The sequence below is a fragment of the Psammomys obesus genome, unplaced genomic scaffold, assembly GCF_907164565.1.
Source record: "Psammomys obesus unplaced genomic scaffold, mPsaObe1.curated_primary_1811, whole genome shotgun sequence".
NCBI lineage: Eukaryota > Metazoa > Chordata > Mammalia > Rodentia > Muridae > Psammomys > Psammomys obesus.
Window position 1 is genome coordinate 772,870 of NW_026586173.1, and position 9,313 is coordinate 782,182.

General features: G+C 51.4%; 1 protein-coding gene across 3 annotated transcripts in view; it reads left to right on the forward strand.

The window, feature by feature from the left end:
* The window catches only part of St3gal4 (ST3 beta-galactoside alpha-2,3-sialyltransferase 4), a 36,368-nt gene continuing 27,055 nt past the window's right edge, over positions 1-9,313 (forward strand). The window contains exon 1 of one of the 3 annotated variants that reach the window (XM_055601416.1): positions 1-115. The gene's annotated coding sequence lies outside the window, so the exon portion shown is untranslated. Of the gene's footprint in view, positions 116-248; positions 268-1,114; positions 1,283-9,313 lie in introns of those variants that run through there. The other 2 variants (XM_055601417.1, XM_055601415.1) reach the window with 2 other exon arrangements.

Genomic DNA, 9,313 nt, shown 5'->3' on the forward strand with positions numbered 1-9,313 from the left:
CTGCCAAAGAGCTTCTGCCTATGCAAAGTATCATTTAGGTGGAAACAGTCACCAGTGGAAGAAGCTGGAGGCCGACTCTTCATTTTGTTCCTTTTGAATTGGAGTTTCCCAAAAGGTGAGACCACCAGCTTCCCCTAAAGACGACTTTAAACTGCCAGTTCACTGGCACCCTGGGCACTTACTGTCGGTTATTCATATTTTGCACTTAGTCACATCCTGTGCCGTCTTATTCTTGAAGAGCAAGCCCTCTCTTTCTCGGCAACTAGAGTAAGCTTCGGGGACTGGGCCTGGATCTAACACTCTCCTTGGCGCCCCGGAGTGTTCGCGCTAGGAACTTGGTAACACGGTGCTGACTCTTGGACAGGACTGGCCTGCTGGGTGGTTTCTGCTCTGTTGTTCTTCAGTCCAGGCAATTCCAGAGCCCAAGGAATCAGGGTTAAAGGCTTGAAGGGGTTTCCCCTGGAGACAGGATGCCTGGCGCCTTCAACAAGAACGGAAACTGAGAAGTTATCCGAGGCTAAGACAGGGTATGCATGGGAGAGTGTAGAAGCAGCAGTTTGGAGCGCCCGGGCCAACCTCGGGTAGAGAAAAGGCCCGCGAATTTAGGTCACCTAATGTCACGACGGGATAAGAGGATACAGGAAGGAAGGATGGACTCCCGCTCCTGTACCTCAGTTTCTGTAGAGAGAAAAGGACACTTCATCGCGCAGGGACAGCAAAGAAGCCTTTCTTGGGCTTTATTGTTCCCAAGAGAGTGTGGGATCACTACGTTGGGCATACTCATCTTGGCGCCACTCACAGGCAGCGCTGGCCCAGGGCCTGCCCTCACCCGATCCCGCCTCCCGCACCCCAGTCGACTCTCTCCAGGCCTCTGAAGCCTCCACACCAACCCCAGTCGCCCGGCGGTCTCGCGCCCCCTCCCTCCCTCCTCGGCGCGCCTTCCCTCCCTCCCTCTTTAGCTCCCTCCCTCCCTCCTTAGCTCCCTCCTTTCTCCGCGCCCTCCCTCCTCGGAGCCCTCCCTCCAGCGCGGCGTTCGCGGCAGCCGGCTTCCCGGCCGTGTGCGCAAGCGTGTCCGGCCCCTTCCCCGCCCCCCGCCCCAGCCCTGGCCCCCGCCTCCCCTTCAGGCGGACTTGCCTGCTCCCAGGCCGGCCCCGCTCCCGGGATAGGGACCGGGCCGAGCGGAGCGGTGCCGCAGCGCCAGTGCTGCCCCGCCAGTCCTGGCGCCTAGCGGATCGGAGCTGCGCGCGGATCTACCTCGCCCCGCCCCGCTCCACCCGCGAGGGTGAGTACGCGGCGACCGGGCTCTGGGGCCCCGCGGCGGAGGGCGGGGAGCGCCGGGCTGCGGGGCTCCAGCCTCGCGCCACGGCTCGGGAAGGTAGTCGGGCCCGGCACGTGGACGCCACGCTGCACAGGGTTGGTGTGGGGTGGCCACAGCCCTGGGGAGATGGGTCCTTTTTCCTGGACTAGGTTTTCGCGGGAAGCCTGATTTGTCTCGCTCTCTTAAAGTGAGCAAACAGGACAATCCTCCGGAAAGTTTCTAACCCCCACCCCTGTTGCTCTTGCGCCCCGGCTGAATAGGTGTCCACCAACTCTAGCATCCTCTGAAGTCCAGGCTATGTGGGTTGGCTTTGCTAGAGGTGACGAGCTTTGCAGGGTCTGCCTGTGTGCTGGAGTTGCAAGGTCGCTGAGCAAAGCCCGAGATGGGCTTGCCAATAGCAGGCTGGCTGTATCCAAGGAATCAGGGAGGGTCTTTGGGCCTAGGCAGCTGTACTTCAGCGTTGACTGGGAGGTGGACAGTGGGAAGAAATAGGACTGAAAAGGGTGGGCCAGAGCTGGGGGCATAACTCTTGTGATGTGTGTTCTAGGAGTCTCTCTGAGACCCTTGCTGGCTGGGACCTCTGGGCAGCCTCGTGATGCCAGTGTGTCTGCCACCACTACCATTCCCAGCCCGAGGGGTAGACATTTCTAGCTCTATGAGCCTGATCTGTTGTGTTCTCCGTTCTCCAGGCTTAGAAGGCTACTAGTGCCTAAAGGCTAGGGGGTACAGTGCCAAGCATAGGCTGACTGTCGAAAGGGGCAAGGACCTGCACAGTGCAGGACCAGTTCTACAGATCTCACTCCCCACCCTCCAACCCCAGGCCTCTACCCAGGAGGCTGTAAATGAATTAATATGTCTAAGTATCAGAGGCACAGAGGACGAGTTGTGAGTTTGCTATAGAAACTGCATCTATAACAATTTCCCAAGCAATTTTCTAGAAGGCTGTCGAGGAGGTGCCAGTTACTTAGGGCCTGGGAAATAACTGGGCATGCTTTACTTTTTTGGGAGTTGGTCTGCAAATACCCTATGAGAAAGCTGAGGCCACCCAGATTCCTCAAACTTATTCTGCCTCTACCCCTACTCTGAGCATCCCTCATGGCCTGACCTGTTGCATAGGGAGAGATACCTTTGGCTTCTTAGTGAACCTTGGACCCTCCCATTCTCCCCCTTCCTCTTCCCCTGCACCCTGTTGTTCATCCCGTCCCCCCCCCCCCCATGAGCCAGGAGTTTGGGACCAGCCCACAAAGACTTCAAAGTGATAATGGAGATAACTAGAGGAATGTAGACAGAAGTTTAAAAGTAAATTAGGAACTGAGGTTGTGGTTCTGTGGCAGAGCAGTTGCCCATAGTCCCAGGAAGGGGTGGGGAGGCACAGACACAAAGGTTGCAGTTGGTAAAGTGCTTGCCTGTCTAGCCTGTCTAAACCCCTTAAGCTTGATCCAGTACATTGTCTAAACTTTTGGTGTACATGCCTATAGCCCCAGCACTCTGGAAATGGGTTGTCTGCACTTGGGTGGTAGATCATTCAAGGTCATCTTTTGTTCCATATGTAGTTTGAGGCCAACCTGCAATACTCGAGACTTGGTCTCAAATACCCTCCATCGGAGGCTAGAGAGCTAGCTCAGTGGTTAAGAGCACTGGGTGGTCTTGCAGTGCAGGGGACCCAGGCCCAATTCCCAAGTACCCATTTGTGGCTAATTCCAGTTCCAGGGGATCCAACATCTTCTTTTAGCTTCCACAGGCACCAGGCTTGCATGTAGTGCTTATAAATGCAGGCAGGCAAAATACTCACATACATTTTTTTAAAGAGTCACCTGCTTAGCCTTTAGACTGAAGGGCATATTTAGCTTAGTAGAAGGTTGCTGCTCAAAGAGAGGAAGCTCCACTTTCACTAGGAGTGGAGGCCCCGGGTGAGGAAGACCCTAGTGCCTTCTAGGTGCTCTTCTCTCCCCTGCTCCCTTCCCTGGACCAGTGACTCACCCACAGCAGTGCCTTAGCCCCTCCACCCTGCCAGCTGTTTTAGTCTCATAGGATTTTATTTTCCGGGTAGAGCTAAGAATCTGCCCATTTCTGGAATCGTAGGAAATCCTGGGAAGGACCTCTTTTCATCCATGAGTAAGAAGGAGCAGGGGTCAGTCCCACTTCTTGGGACCATCTTGAGTCATGGCCGGTCTGAAGTTACCCCACTGGGCTGGCATCTGCCCTTGCTCTGCAGGCTTCTCCTAGAAGTACCTGCACCAGGGTTGCCCAGTGAAGTAGAGAACCCTTGCTCTCATGCCAGCACTTGGGTGGTAGGTCATTCAAGGTCATCTTCTGTTCCATATGGAGTTTGAAGCCAACCTGGGCTACATGGGACCCTATCTCAGCAAACCCCTTCTGGCACTAGAGTGATGAGGAGAGTCATGGTTCACAATTTACACCATGCATTGGAGGGAGGGCAACACTCTAATTCAGACAAAACTAAGCAACTGCAAGCTGGTTCAAGGATCCAGGCTTAGGGAGGGAGCATAGGTCCCTAGGAAGGTCTGAAGACCAAACCTACAGAGTTTGATCAAGGCAGAGCTACATCTACTAGGAGATAGATGTTGGACATCAGATGGCAAGTGGAGTTCACACGTCCTGCTCCATTCTGCAGCATTGACTCCCATAGCACTGTTTCAGCTACTTTTCCCTGCAATGAACTGGTACTGCACGGCATGGCTCTTGCTTCTCTTTCCTCTAGCTTTCAGGATCCTCCTCCTTCCTAAAGAGCCTGGCATTCACCAGAAGTTGTTAGTTTCCACAGGGAAATGGCTAGGACATGGCTGTAGTCATTAGCCCATACCTCCTTTTGTCAGCATTTCCCAGAGAAGCTCCAACACTTCTGTGTGAGTGTTCGGAGACCACTGGGGGTGGGGAGAATGTCCCTCAACACCTTCCTCAGTCCTGAGGTGTGTCTGGCTAATACAAGTGGAGGTAGTGATCTCATGTAGCCTCAAGGATCATGCAAATCTCAACCAGAGCCTAGTCTGAAGTCCACCCAAGGGTTATGGTAGGCTGTGGCCTACCTATAAGTATGGGTGTCCACATGTGTAGCTGCCAAGCAGAAGGGCAGTGCAACTGTCTAGATTCTGAAGCCCTGAGGTCTGCTCTTCGTCAGGTAGGGAGGAGGGTGCTGCTGCCGCTACTCAGTCTGAAGTGAGGCATGGGTCTGACTAGGCGCTCAGTGGATGTGAGGAAACCCAAGAACGGTTGGAGCATGAGGATAGTCCTTTCCTCCTGTCTGTAACTTTATTTGGGCCTGTCCTGGGGTAAGGGGCTCCAGAATCTTGCCTTCATCTTTGAAGGGAAGCGGCTTGAAGAGTCCAGGCACTAGTTTTGCAAGTGTAGGGTGGAAACGCACATTATTTCTGGTTTGGACCCAAATCTTGCAGGTGTGAGTTTTACAGCAGCTGTAGTGATGCCGCTGGTACCCGTGGCCTAACCTGTGTCCTCTCCCATGGAAGCAGGCTGTTAAAATGAAAAAGAAACTTAGGGCCAGGCATAGTGGTTTATCCTTATAATCCTAGTATTTTGGAGGACGAGGAGTTCAAAGCAAACTGGAGGCCAGCCTGGATTCTATGAAACTTTGACTCAAAAAATAATTTGGGCTACCAAGATGCTCCGATGGGTAAAGCCCTTGCTCCATTATCATGGGGTCCTCAAGACTTATGGGAGGCCAGGATGAGTGGTGTGCCTCTGAAATCCCAATACTCTTACAGTGAAATGGGAGATGGGGTCAGGAGAGCCGGTGAAAGCTTGAGGGCCAACTAGCTTTGTATGCAGTAGCGAACAACAGTTATACGCAGTATCGAACAACACAGACCTTGTTTCAAACAAGGTGAGAGGGCAAGATTGTCCTTTGACCTCCACATATACACTGTGGTATGTGTCTACAGTTGTAAGTGTAGACTGTTTAATGGAAGACTGACAAACAGGGAGAGGAGGGGGAGCACTGCAGGACACTTTATATCACCTCCCATAAGCCTCTTTGTAAATGAAGCCCATTTGTAAATGAAACAGGCTGTGAAAGATAAAGATTACTCTACCAAGGTCACACCACTCATAAAACCGTGGAGCTGGGGCTGACCTGTTTCCAAAGCCTGCACTTTTCAGCCCTGTTTTCTCCACTTCCAAGCTGGAGCTTGTCTTAACCAGTCCCATCAGAGATAGGAAAAGAAAGATGTCAAGGTCACGGTGATTTAGTGTCAAAGGGGGACTACAAACACAGCCCTCTCTATGCTGCCTGAACCTATGTCTAGCTGGGAGTTGGGCTTCTCATCCTTTTCGGTGGGGCAGGCTAGGGCTTTTCTCTCTCTCACTCATCTCTCTCTCTCTCCTCTCTCTCTTTCTCTTCCTCTTTCCTCTCCTCTACTCTCTCTCCTTCTCTCTCTCTCTCTCTCTGTCTTTCTTCCCTGATGGCCCCGCCCAACCCCAGGACTTTGAGCTCCGCTCATGTAATTGCTTCCATCTGCCCCGCCTGTCTGCTCCTCCTATTCCTTGGAAATGTGGCCACCGCCCACAAAGCTGAAAGTCCTTGGGCATCTGCCAGGGTATGGGGAAGGAGAGGGTGTTGGTGTCAGAGCCTGGGAACCCTCTGTGGGCTTTCCTCCTAATGTGCTGTCTGGGCTTAGAAAGGATTACCTTTGCTGTCCCCTTGGTTCTGGGCTGATTCAGTCAGTGTCAGAAGGGCTCCTCAAAGGCCCCATCTTCTCCTTTGAGGTCACTGGCCCAGAGGAGGGATGCTGCACTGGGCCTGCCCTGGTGTTGAGGATCCATGGAACTATTGGGTGGGAATGGGAAAAATACAGCTACAGTTCGTTACCTTGATCCCAAGTGAAAGTCAAATAATTAGAGAGGAGGTGCACATTTTAACTTGCTATAAAATAAAATGCACACATGAAGCAGACATTAGCACTCAGCTCATTCCCTTGTTCAAGACTGCACCAGCTAGGGAGAGAGACACCATCTAGGGCCCTTCAGATGGTCACCTTCAGGTTTTAGAAGCATGCTGTAAGATGTCCACTGAAGGTCACTGAGACATACCAGTGACCTTGACAGAAACAAGGACAGACAGTGAACAGAGGGAGGCGTGTTTGTAGTGTTGAATGGATCTGAACACTTTCAAGGGATTTTCCTCCCTGAGGGTTTAGGACTTCAAGCACTAGGAACTTGTCTGCCTTGCTCACTGCTATATTCTTTCTTGTTTGTGCTTGCTTTTCAAAACAGGGCCTCGCTGTTTTCAAACTGTGTGGCCTTAGCTGTTTTAGAGCTCACTATATAGATCTGCCTGCCTCTGCCCCTCGAGTGCTGGGACTACGTGTACCCGCCACTACCCTTGGCTCTCATTGCCATTCTCTTATTTCCTGCAATGATGACTAGCAAATCATGGCTTGATAAACAGTTCATTGAGGAGATAATGGGAAGATGTAGTTCAGGCTTTCTAGCTTTGTCTTTGCACTGTGCAACCCCTCCCAGTGCTAGGATAGGTGGGAGGATCTTCAGACACTGGCAGGCAGGAGTCCCCCAAGGAGAAATGCCCCACGTCATCCCTTCTTCGTAACTTTCAGATCCAGACACAGACTACTCAGAACCTCACTTCCTGTTCCTGTGTCAACTTATTATCTGCCCAAAAAACGGCGTCTTGAGGGCTGAGCGCACAGTCGGGTGGCCTCTGTTGAGTAAGGGCTTTATTCTCATTTCTACATGCTGGAGTTCCAGCTAAACTCTTCTAAAACTGGGACAGAGGGTTTCTTAGCTTAAAAAAAAAGTTTGTTTGTTTATTTGTTTTCTAAACTTCTGTTCATCTGCACCAAGAGTGTTCTGTTCCTGGTAACATGCCATATGAATTTGTCACCTCTCAGCCTTTACTCCCAGTCTTGCCACATGACATGGTTTGGTCATCTTTGGTAATGATTATTCTGAACTACCTTTGTCCTTAGTGTCACCTTGAGCAAATGTTCCGTGAAGGTTTCCTGAGTCCCTCTGCCTTCTCCACTCTGCAGACATTTCACTCCTGTGCACTTGAGTACAGAGGGGACCTCTGAGTGCCGGCTATACCACTGTGAGGAGCTTTGAAGCCAGGGGATTTGTGTCCCTGGCGACAGGTTGTAGGCTCTCATAGCTTCTCTTCTTTCCTATCCTCAGCAGCCCTTGTTAGCATTATTTACACCTCCAAGAAATTAACACTCCTTAATGAGATAGCACTTCAAATAACATTAAGTGCCTGGAATGTAATACTCTACAAATGCTGGCTGACTTTCTGGCCTTCTGACTTTCTGACTGCCTGCCTTTTGGCCCTGGAAGAGAAGAGCATTGAGCTAGACAAGGCCAAAGCTGCTTCTATGTCCTCTGCCCAGTCAAGTGAGCTCAGGCAGAGCTTGCTTTTGATTGTCTCTAAGTTATAGTGCCTGTTTATTGCGGCACCGATATTAGTATCTGTCTCACTCAAGAGAGGGCAATGCAAAATGAACTAAACATTTCTTTAAAAAAAAAAGATTTATTTATTTATTATGTATATAATGTTCTGCCTGCATGTACACCTCAGCACGCCAGAAGAGGGCACCAGATCTCATGATAGATGGTTGTGAGCCACCAGGTGGTTGCTGGGAATTGAACTCAGGACCTTTTGGAAGAACAGCCAGTGTTCTTAACCTCTGAGCTATTTCTCCAGCCCGAGATAAGTGTTTCTTTCTCTGAAAGAAGGTAGCTCAAAAGTAGGCATTATTGTCAACCTGATGGAAGATCAGGACTCCATCATCATCATCATATCACCAACAGCAGCACCTGGCTGGTAGCTGTTAGCAAATATTATTGCTCCATAATATTTTCTTTTGCAAATGATGAAGTGGAAGCACAGACAGATCTCCTTTCTTGTACAAGATCACAAGAGCATCTCCCCCTAGGCAGAGAAGGAATGTGCATGTCCTAACCTCAAGTGTGACCCCCTGTTTTCTCACTCCTGAACCCCCACATACCTTTCTCCTTCAGCCTATCTGCTTTGCATGCTCCCAGTTGTTGAAGCTAATCTCTTCTGTGGCATGGTGGGCCCCCAGGGCTTGGTAAACTAAAATGAATGGTCTGAAAATGCCCAGTGTCCTGGGCTACACTGTATTGGCCATGTCTATTGGAAAGGGCAAGGGCTGAGGGGCTTTGAGGAGAGGCTGTGTTGATGGAGTGTGGGGACTGTCCTTTCAAGCATTGTGTGCTCTTCTCTCCAGACCCATTGCCTCTTCTCCTTCTGGATCCCCTCTTGGCCCCTCTTTTATCTCTATCAGCTCTCCAGAGCTCCTAATCTTGCTCCAGAGGCACCTACTAGAGAGAGCTGGCCAGAGCAGAGAGGTTTCTGCCCAGCCCCCTGCAAGTGAGATCAGCTTTTGCATTTGGGATATGAACTGTGTGTGTGTGTGCTTGTAAATGTGTGGGTGAATGTGGTCATGGGTTACCTGTGTGCAAGAGAGTTTAGGAGCATGCTCCTGTGTGTGAACAGAAACTGTGATGTGCTTGTGTGGATCTGCATTCCTTGCCTTGAGCCTGGCACTATGTTGTCTCCTCCTGGGCTAGAGTCTGCTTCTTTGCTGTCTTTGGGATCTTGGCTTTGCAGTGTGGCTTTGTTCTCTCCTAGAGACCAGCTGGTTCCTTGCTGTGGTCCCACACAGTGGTGACTGATCCTCAGCCACCTATTCAGCTGCCCAGGGGCCCTGGGGCCAGTGTTTGTCCCCTGTCTTCCCAAATGGAGGCGTGTAGGGGATTTCTGCCCAGGGTTTCAACCCTGCCAAGGCAGAGGGAATGGGGAACAGCTGCCTTGGCTGATTCCGGCTCCAGCTCCGTATGGATTTGGTTTGACAAAGCTCCCTCTGTGTGTTCTCAGGCCCCTTATGTAACTAGGGTGGGGGCAGGGGAGGTACAGGATGGGGTGGAGTTGGAGATTAGAAGACACCAGGAAGGGGCTTGGGAGAGAGGGGAGCTGGCAAGACC